The sequence below is a fragment of the Chiloscyllium punctatum genome, chromosome 4 (assembly GCF_047496795.1).
Source record: "Chiloscyllium punctatum isolate Juve2018m chromosome 4, sChiPun1.3, whole genome shotgun sequence".
NCBI classification, from domain to species: domain Eukaryota; kingdom Metazoa; phylum Chordata; class Chondrichthyes; order Orectolobiformes; family Hemiscylliidae; genus Chiloscyllium; species Chiloscyllium punctatum.
The window spans coordinates 89,412,173-89,420,703 of record NC_092742.1 but is presented as its reverse complement, the minus strand read 5'-3'; the positions used below and the strand labels follow the sequence as shown (position 1 = coordinate 89,420,703).

At 43.0% G+C, this 8,531-nt stretch overlaps 1 protein-coding gene across 3 annotated transcripts in view; it reads left to right on the top strand.

Moving 5' to 3' along the window:
- Positions 1-3,945: 3,945 nt before the first annotated feature.
- The window catches only part of exd2 (exonuclease 3'-5' domain containing 2), a 49,498-nt gene continuing 44,912 nt past the window's right edge, over positions 3,946-8,531 (top strand). Inside the window, exons 1-2 of one of the 3 annotated variants that reach the window (XM_072569259.1) lie at positions 3,946-3,988; positions 6,570-6,640. The gene's annotated coding sequence lies outside the window, so the exon portion shown is untranslated. Of the gene's footprint in view, positions 3,989-6,393; positions 6,641-8,531 lie in introns of those variants that run through there. The other 2 variants (XM_072569260.1, XM_072569258.1) reach the window with 2 other exon arrangements.

Below are 8,531 nucleotides of genomic sequence, written 5' to 3'. Positions count from 1 at the left end.
TTTCCATGCTGTACATCTCTATGACTCTATAAAGCTTCCAGGCGGACTGAATAAGCGATTGTCTGAGTGTTGGTTATGTGAGACGGATGGGCCCACAAGATAAGCTTCACCTTGATCTCTCTGCCTAAACTTAACACACAGTTGACCCTTCGTTTCCTGGGACTTGGTGGTGACAGAATCTTTGAGGTAACTTGCACACAAACGAGTCATTTTGGACGAAGCTGGGTTTTAAAAGGGTTTTGAAAAGGATTACATCAGGGTTAGCGTCCTCAGGGTTAAGTCGGGGTTAGAGTCCCCCCCAGTTAAACTGGGGTTAGAGTCCCACAGTTAAAGCTGGGTTAGAGTCCCAGGGGTGAATCCAGGTTAGAATCCCAGGGGTGAATCCGGGTTAGAGTCCCATGGTTAAAATCTGGGTTAGAGTCCCAGGGTTGAATCTGGGTTAGAGTCCCCAGGTAGAAAGGAGTTTAAGGTCCTCTACAGACATCGAGGTTTGAGGATCTGATAAAAAAAAGTTAGAATTTGGTACTTAAAGTTATCGCCTTTGTCCCCCACACCTCCCCTTAGATGTACTTTTTGGGACGGCATGGTGTCCCAAATGGGAACAATTCTGACCAAAGGTTCTTCAAAAAATGCTGAAATTAAGGTTGTACTAGTAGTTGGGTCGAGGGGGGGATGTCTTAATGTAAATTGTGCTATGCTGTGATTGTTTGATATTTAAACATCTTGGTTTGTTAAAATCCTGGTTCAGAAAATCCTTTTAAGTAACTGTTTTGCCTTGTTTGAATTAAGATCTCAATTCAATGTGTTTGTGGGCTATGTAATAGGGCAGATTTTGTTTTTACATTGAAATTGTACATTATGTCCTTTTTAAAATGATCAAACTTGTAACCTTAAAACAAATTGATTGAGTGCCTTGAGCCCCTGATTTGTTTGAAATTCTACAATGCCTGTTTGAAAATAAAAACAATCGTCAGTGGTCATGCTTTGGCCAGATGAGGGTATTGTATTAAAATATCTTTGCTGCTGTGTTTTTAATGCAGTGTTCACAAAAGGAAGAGTGCATTTTAAGTCTGATGTTTTGTTCAGATTTTAGAGAAGAACTTGAGGCTGGGCTGTTTCAGTTCTGTTAACTTCATTGGCCCCTTCATATTGCAAATTCAAAGAATTTTGATCCCTACCAAAGTTGCCACTGTAATTCCGAATGTTTTATTTCGGAAGTTTCATTTGGAAAACATATTTTAATGTTTTGAATTTATTTCCCACGAATATTTTGAGATTTAAATCGGAACTGAAACTGCCTCTTCAATAGCTAAAGTGCAGGAAACATGTTGTTGTTTTCTTGCTGTTCCAGATTCTTGAAATACTTTTCCTGACAGCTTTCACATTGACAAAGTATCAATTTGTTAAAGGACAATAATTTTTGAATAACCTGAATGAAGTACCCGAAGGTTTGATTTTAGGACCACTGATTGTTGTTTATAACTGACTGAATTGTTTAGGCAGTACAATTTAGAAGTTTATGGATTGTATAAAACTTGATAATTTATAAATAGTGAATAGACTAACAGACTTCAAGATGACTGAGAACGTTGAAAAAGGCAGACACAATTTAGTGTAGTCTCCATACTGATAGCCACCTTGGCAAGGAAGGAATGAGAGAGGAAATGTAAATATGCTTTCAGCAGCTAACATTATCTCTCCAGTTTCTCCATTCACAGGTAAGGCACATCTTTGGACCACTGCCCACCTCTCCACAACCTGACCTAAAGGATTCAATCTGCTCCCCAGTCATGAGCACGAAAACTAGCAACAGTGAAGAGGAGGTCTGTACGCTATTTGTCAGTGGCCTTCCTATGGACATTAAACCATATGAGCTTTACCTTGTCTTTAAAGGATAAAGGATTTAAAGGATATGAAGCTTCACTGATCAAGCTGATCACAACAACCAGATGGCTTTGTTATATTTACGAGCAGAAGCAGCAAAGAATGCTGCATTTACCTAGCCTGTAGCTGCAGCAGCTGCTGTATGTTCAAATGCACTGTATCCTCCATCTGAAGCATCTCCGAAAGGATGGAAGTCTTGTCAATTCTGTTTAAATATTTAACTGCCCTTATCCAAGAACTCGGATTTCTCCGTGGGGTGGTGTGCAAGGATAGACTGAATTTTCTTTTCTGGTTGGACTTTACTGAAGGAGATCTTGGATAACTGGCTCATTTCCACTCGACTAGGAGCAGATGGAGCGTTCATTAAGGACTGTGGATTTAAGAACTTTACTAGTGAACCTTTTCCCACATGGGAGGATCCTAGAAATTCTATCTACTGAATTGACTTGTAATTTTTGTTGTTATAATCATTGCATGTTGTGTATCAATAAGTTGCTTAAATACTGGCTGTCAGAATCTTATGAAAGCTGGCAGTGTCATCTAGGTGGTTATCATAGAATGATAAGAGGAAGGAATGTAATGTTAAAAGATTAAAATGTACTGTCTCTCTGGACATTAATGTCATATTAAAGGGTTAATCTGCACTGTCTTTCAGTGAGGACGACAATCATGAAGGAATGTGAATGCCTCCCTCTCCAATTAGACAGTCATTTGCTACTATTCCTCCTTGCTATTGTCAAGTTAAACTATCGTTCAATCTCTTCCATTCAGAAATGGTTTCTGGACAGAGTTAATGCCGCACCTGCATTGTGTTGGGGAATCACTCAGTCAGGAAATCATCTGCATTTGATTCCTCAGGAGTAGGGCATTAACATTTGCATTATCTCTGAGGATGATCTCATCCTGCCACTGCACCTGGGATAACGTGACTGAGTAACTGGGGTTGTCTTGAGTGGCATGTGACTATTGGGGGTTGGTCAGAGCATATGTAGCATTGCTAACTGACTTGTATAAAGGGCATGTATTTTCTTTACTCAGGGCTTCACTTGGGTCAAAGGGGGTCAACTAACTTGCACATGCTTTAATAAACTTTAACAGTTTATGGTGTGTGCAAAACGCATCTTGTGTGTGAAAGCTCATGAAAAGAACCTAACACCTGCGACTCCATTTCCAATTGCTTATGCACTTGTGGCACTAGGCCTCTTTGTTCAGCAACATTCACCAGGGATCTACCATTAACTGTACAAGCCCTTCCTTGGTTTGCTTTACCAAAAGGCAACACCTCGCATGTTCTCTCCAATCACAGTCTGGGATCGTGTTCTCTCTGAGATCACTCTCTGGGTTTGTGTCCTTCCTGGGATCTTGTTCTTCGTGGGATATGTTCTCCCTGGGATCACGTTCTTCTTGGGATCACTCTCTGAGATCATGTTCTCCCTGGGATTACTCTCTGAGATCATGTTCTCCCTGGGATCACTCTCTGGGATCCTGTTCTCCCTGGGATCACTCTCTGAGATCATGTTCTCCCTGGGATCACGCTCTTGAGATCATGTTCTCCCTGGGATCACTCCCTGGGATCCTGTTCTTCCTGGGATCACTCTCTGAGATCATGTTCTCCCTGGGATCACTCTCTGGGATCCTGTTCTCTCTGGGATCCTGTTCTTCCTGGGATCACTCTCTGGGATCCTGTTCTTCCTGGGATCCTGTTCTTCCTGGGATCACTCTCGGGGATCCTGTTCTCCCTGGGATCACTCTCGGGGATTCTGTTCTCTCTGGGATCCTGTTCTTCCTGGGATCACTCTCTGAGATCATGTTCTCCCTGGGATCACTCTCTGGGATCCTGTTCCCAAACTTAATTCGGAAGTGATCGGCTCCTGAACTTTTAAAGCAGTGGCGATGGTGAATTATAAAGCCTTAAGGAAGACCACAACCGGAAACGAACAGGACAAAGTTATCAACTCCAGCTGAACACGGGCGCTGCGCATGTGCACCACTGGGAGGTCCAAGTGAGGATCTGGGAGGACTGAGAGTGTGTGTGTTAGCAAGACGCCTATCCTGCCGCCAGCGCGCTGTCGTTGTTTAACAGCAGCCGCACGAGAGGCTCCAGGTAAAGGAAAGACAATGGGAGGAGGAGTGAAGATAGAGGGAATGGGGGAAGAACAGAGGGAAGGGGGGGGAGATAGAGGGAAGGTGGGAATGGAGGAACAGAGGGAAGGGGGAAATAGAGGGAGTTATGGGAATAGAGGGAAGGGGGAAGAACAGAGGGAAGGTGGGAATAGAGGGAGTGATGGAGGAATAGAGGGAAGGGGGAAATAGAGGGAAGATGGGGATAGTGGGAATGATGGGAATAGAGGGAAGGGGGAAATAGAGAAATGATGGGGTAAGAGAGGAAAAGGGGAGTTGAAGGAATGATGGGGGGAATGGAGGGAATAATTTGGGTGGGGGGATAGAGGGAATGATGGGGAAAGAACTTGAGAAAGGTTACAAGGAATAGAGGAAAATGGATAGGATAGAGGGATTGTGAGGGAATAGAGAGGATGAGGGAGGCGTTAATGAGGGAATTACAGGGAATTAGGAAAGGTGAGACAGGCAGATGCAAGATATGATTGCAGAGGAGCAGAAAATGTTGGTATTTTGGAGAGCAGGATAAGTGGATGGAAAGAGAGTGATAGAGAGAAAGGGTTAGAGTTCAGTAGGAGAGTGAATCTTCAGTTAAAGGATCAAGTTTTTTTTGGGTAGGGGGAAAGAAGAGAAAGGGATAGCAAACATGGGTGACATTTGTTTCTGAGTCACCAAACTGTAATGTAATGGTGGGCACAGTATAATTCAGAAATTAGAAATGCATGGATGGCAGTGATATAGTAATAATGGGCAGCTTTGAATTTCATGTAGCCTCAACAAATCCGAATCACTAATGTGTGGAGGATGAATTTGTGGAATGTGTACAAGATAAGTATCTGGAACAACTAGGAGAAAGTAGGACTGCAGATGATGGAGATCAAATTCAAGAGTGTGGTGCTGGGAAAGCACAGCAGGTCAGGCAGCATCTGAAGAGCAGGTGACTCTACATTTTGGGCATAAGCCCTTCATCAGGAATGAGGCTTGTGGCCCAGGGTGCTGAGACAGAAATGGGAGAGGGGTGAAGTTGGGGGGGGAGGAAGCTGAGAATGCGATGGTTGGTGAAGGTGGGGGAGAAGGTGATAGGTCGGAGAAGAGGTTGGAGTGAATGGATGGGAAAGGTGATGGAGAGGTCAAGAGGGCGGTGCCAAGTTGGAGGCTTGGGATTGGGATAATGTTGGGGGGGGGGGAATGAGGAAACTGGTGAAAGCCACATTGATTTTGTGTGGTTGCAGGGTTCCAAGGTGGAATATGAGGTGTTCTTCTTCTAGGCGTCAGGTGGTAAGGGTTTGGCTATGGAGAAGGCCCAGGATCTGCATGTCCTTCGTGGAGTGGGAGAGGATTTTGAAGTGTTCAACCATGGGGCGGTGGAGTTGATTGGTGCGGGTGTCCCAGAGATGTTTTCTGAAACGATCCACAAGTTGGTGTCCTGTCTCCCCGACGTAGAGGAAACCACTTCGGGTGCAACAGATACATAGATGACATGGGTGGACGTACACCCCACTCTCGGCACCTTCCCCTGCCACCACAGGAAATGCAAAACCTGCACCCACACCTCCCCCCTCACCTCCGTCCAAGGCCATAAGGGATCCTTCCACATCTGACAGAAATGTATCTGTACCTCCACCAATATCATCTACTATATCTGTTGCGCCCAATGTGGTCTTATCTACATCGGGGAGACAGGATGCCAACTTGTGGATCCTTTCAGAGAACATCTCTGGGACACCTACACCAACCAACCCAACTGTCCCATGGCTAAACACTTCAACTCCCTCACCCATTCCAGCAAGAACATGCAGGTCCTGAGCCTTACCTTCAGCCAAACACCTGGAGGAAGAATGTGGATTAGTGGTGCTGGAAGAGCACAGCAGTTCAGGTAGCATCCAAGTAGCTTCGAAATCGACGTTTCGGGCAAAAGCCCTTCATCAGGAATAAAGGCAGTGAGCCTGAAGCGTGGAGAGATAAGCTAGAGGAGGGTGGGGGTGGGGAGAAAGTAGCATAGAGTACAGTGGGTGAGTGGGGGAGGGGATGAAGGTGATAGGTCAAGGAGGAGAGGGTGGAGTGGATAGGTGGAAGAATGCCTCATATTCTGCCTTGGAACCCTGCAGCCACACAGGATCAATGTGGATTTCATCAGTTTCCTCTTTTCACATTCCTCCACATTATCCCAGTCCCAAGCCTACTCGGCACCGCCCCCTTGATCTGTCCATCACCTTTCCCATCTATCTGCTCTATCCTCCTCACTGACCTATCGCCTTCTCCCCCACCTTCATCTACCTATTGCATTTTAAGCTACCTTGCCCCCAACCCCAACCCCCTTCCCATTTATATCTCACCACCACAACTGACCCCTGGCCCGCAAACCTCATTCCTGATGAAGGACTTACGCACAAAACATCGATTCTCCTGCTCCTCGGTTGCTGCCTGGCCTGCTGTGCTTTTCCAGCACCACACTTAACAGGTGTCTGGAACAGTTCACTGAAGAACCAATTAACAGTTGGGTTGTTTTAATGTTTGGCTGTTTTAAAGTTTGTATTATGATAGATTTCACTTTGTTTGAATTTCAGAAAGTTTATTCGGATCTTGAATCTGAACAAGATCTAACCCTAACACAAGAAACTATGAATGGGTGGCTATGGTGAGTTGGAAAATATGCTAAAAGATTTGATAGTAGGCAGCCAATGGCTAGCATTTAAAGTATTAAGTGGTCTACAACATACACTCTTCTAAATACTCAACAAAGAAGGTGAATCAACTGTGGTTAACAAAAGAATGAAAAGATTTCATTAGCTCAGAGGACATGGTTTATACGGATGCCAGAATATATGGCAAACCTGTAGGATGGAAACCATTTGGAATTTGACAATGGATGACAAAGAAACTGAGAAAAGAAAGGAAAATGAGAACATCTACATGAGTCTGCAAGAAATATTATATGAGGACAAAGATTGCAGGGTGGATGAGAACACATATAAAAAGGAAAACGATTAGTCTCCATTACCCCTTAGTAAGATCATGGCTGAGCTGATTTTGAAATTTATACAACAAAGACTGCAGGGTAGTTTAGTATACTGCTCATGGCCCCACTATGTAGATAGTCATTCAAGTGGAGGGAATGAGAAAGTTTTTTTTTAAATTTGTTCATGAGGTATGGGCATCGCTGGCTAGGCTAACATTTATTTTGTTTCCCTAACTATCTAGAGGACAGCTGAGAGCCAACCTCATTGCTGTTTGTGTGAAGTCACATATAGGATTTCTTTCCCTAAATAACAATAACAAACCAGATGGGTTTTTTTTGTCATCAGACTGGCTTTTTATTCCAGATTGTTATTGAATTCAAATTTCACAACCTGCCATAGTGGGATTTGAATTCACATCCTCAAAACATTAGAAACAAAAACAAAAATTGCTGGAAAAGCTCAGCAGGTCTGGCAGCAACTTCGGAGAGAACTTGGGGTTAAAGTTTCAGGTCGAGCGACCCTCAGAACAGTTCTGAGGAAAGGTCATTCAACCCAAAATGTTAACTCTGATTTCTCTCCACAGTTGCTGCCAGACCTGCTGAGCTTTTGCAGCAATTTGTTTTGTTTCTGATTTTCAGCATGTGCAGTTCTTTCAGTTTTTATTTCTTCAGATCATTAATCTAGGATTCTGGATTGCCAGTCCAGTGACATTATTACTATGCCACCAACCCCTATGTAGTCATAATACTACATAACAGTGTGGTAGTAATGAGGGCAATAAAATCAGAACAGATACTTCTCTGCAATCTCAACTGGGATTTTTGAAGAATCTATTATGGGCTTGATGCAAGATTAAAAAGATGTTATCAGAGTTGGTGTTGAGGGGACAATCCAGTTGTGGCTCATGTATGATTCAATGGTATTATTATGACACGGGGTAAACCTTCTGCTAATTTAAACCAGACATGCAGAAAATCTCACCTTGTCTCATAATCTGTAAAAGTATCAGTGACAAAGAACTACCAAATCCTAGTATTTAAAGAAAAAATTAACAATTTATTCTTTAACTCCAAGGGGGAAAAAAAAGAGAACATTAAACAACAACCATCTACACTGTAAACCTGCTTTGTCTTAACAATTTATCTACCTCCCACTCTACAGCACTATACTGATGTGATAAAACCCTCCGATAAAGCTTTACAAAAAATTCAAATCTCAAAACCAATGAGATGTGTCGATCCTCCTCTGTTGGTTTTTCAGTGTCTTTTCTTTGATCTTCTGCTGCACAGATTTCATATGAGCAGGTACCTTTCAGAGATTTATTTTGTGAGCCTTCTGTGTTTGTTGGTGCTCTTTGCCGCTCTGGCTAACTGTTCAAAATGCCTGATTTTTATACCCCAAAACATCGGATGGTCTCATTGGTTTGATGTCATCAAAAAAGTAAAATTCAAATTCAATTGGATTTTGTTATCTTGGGGCATAATTTAAACTGATTGGCCAAATTCGAATTTGATATGTAACAGCTCAGCTAGTTGTTTCACAGCCAAATGTTAAATTTTTAAATTTTTC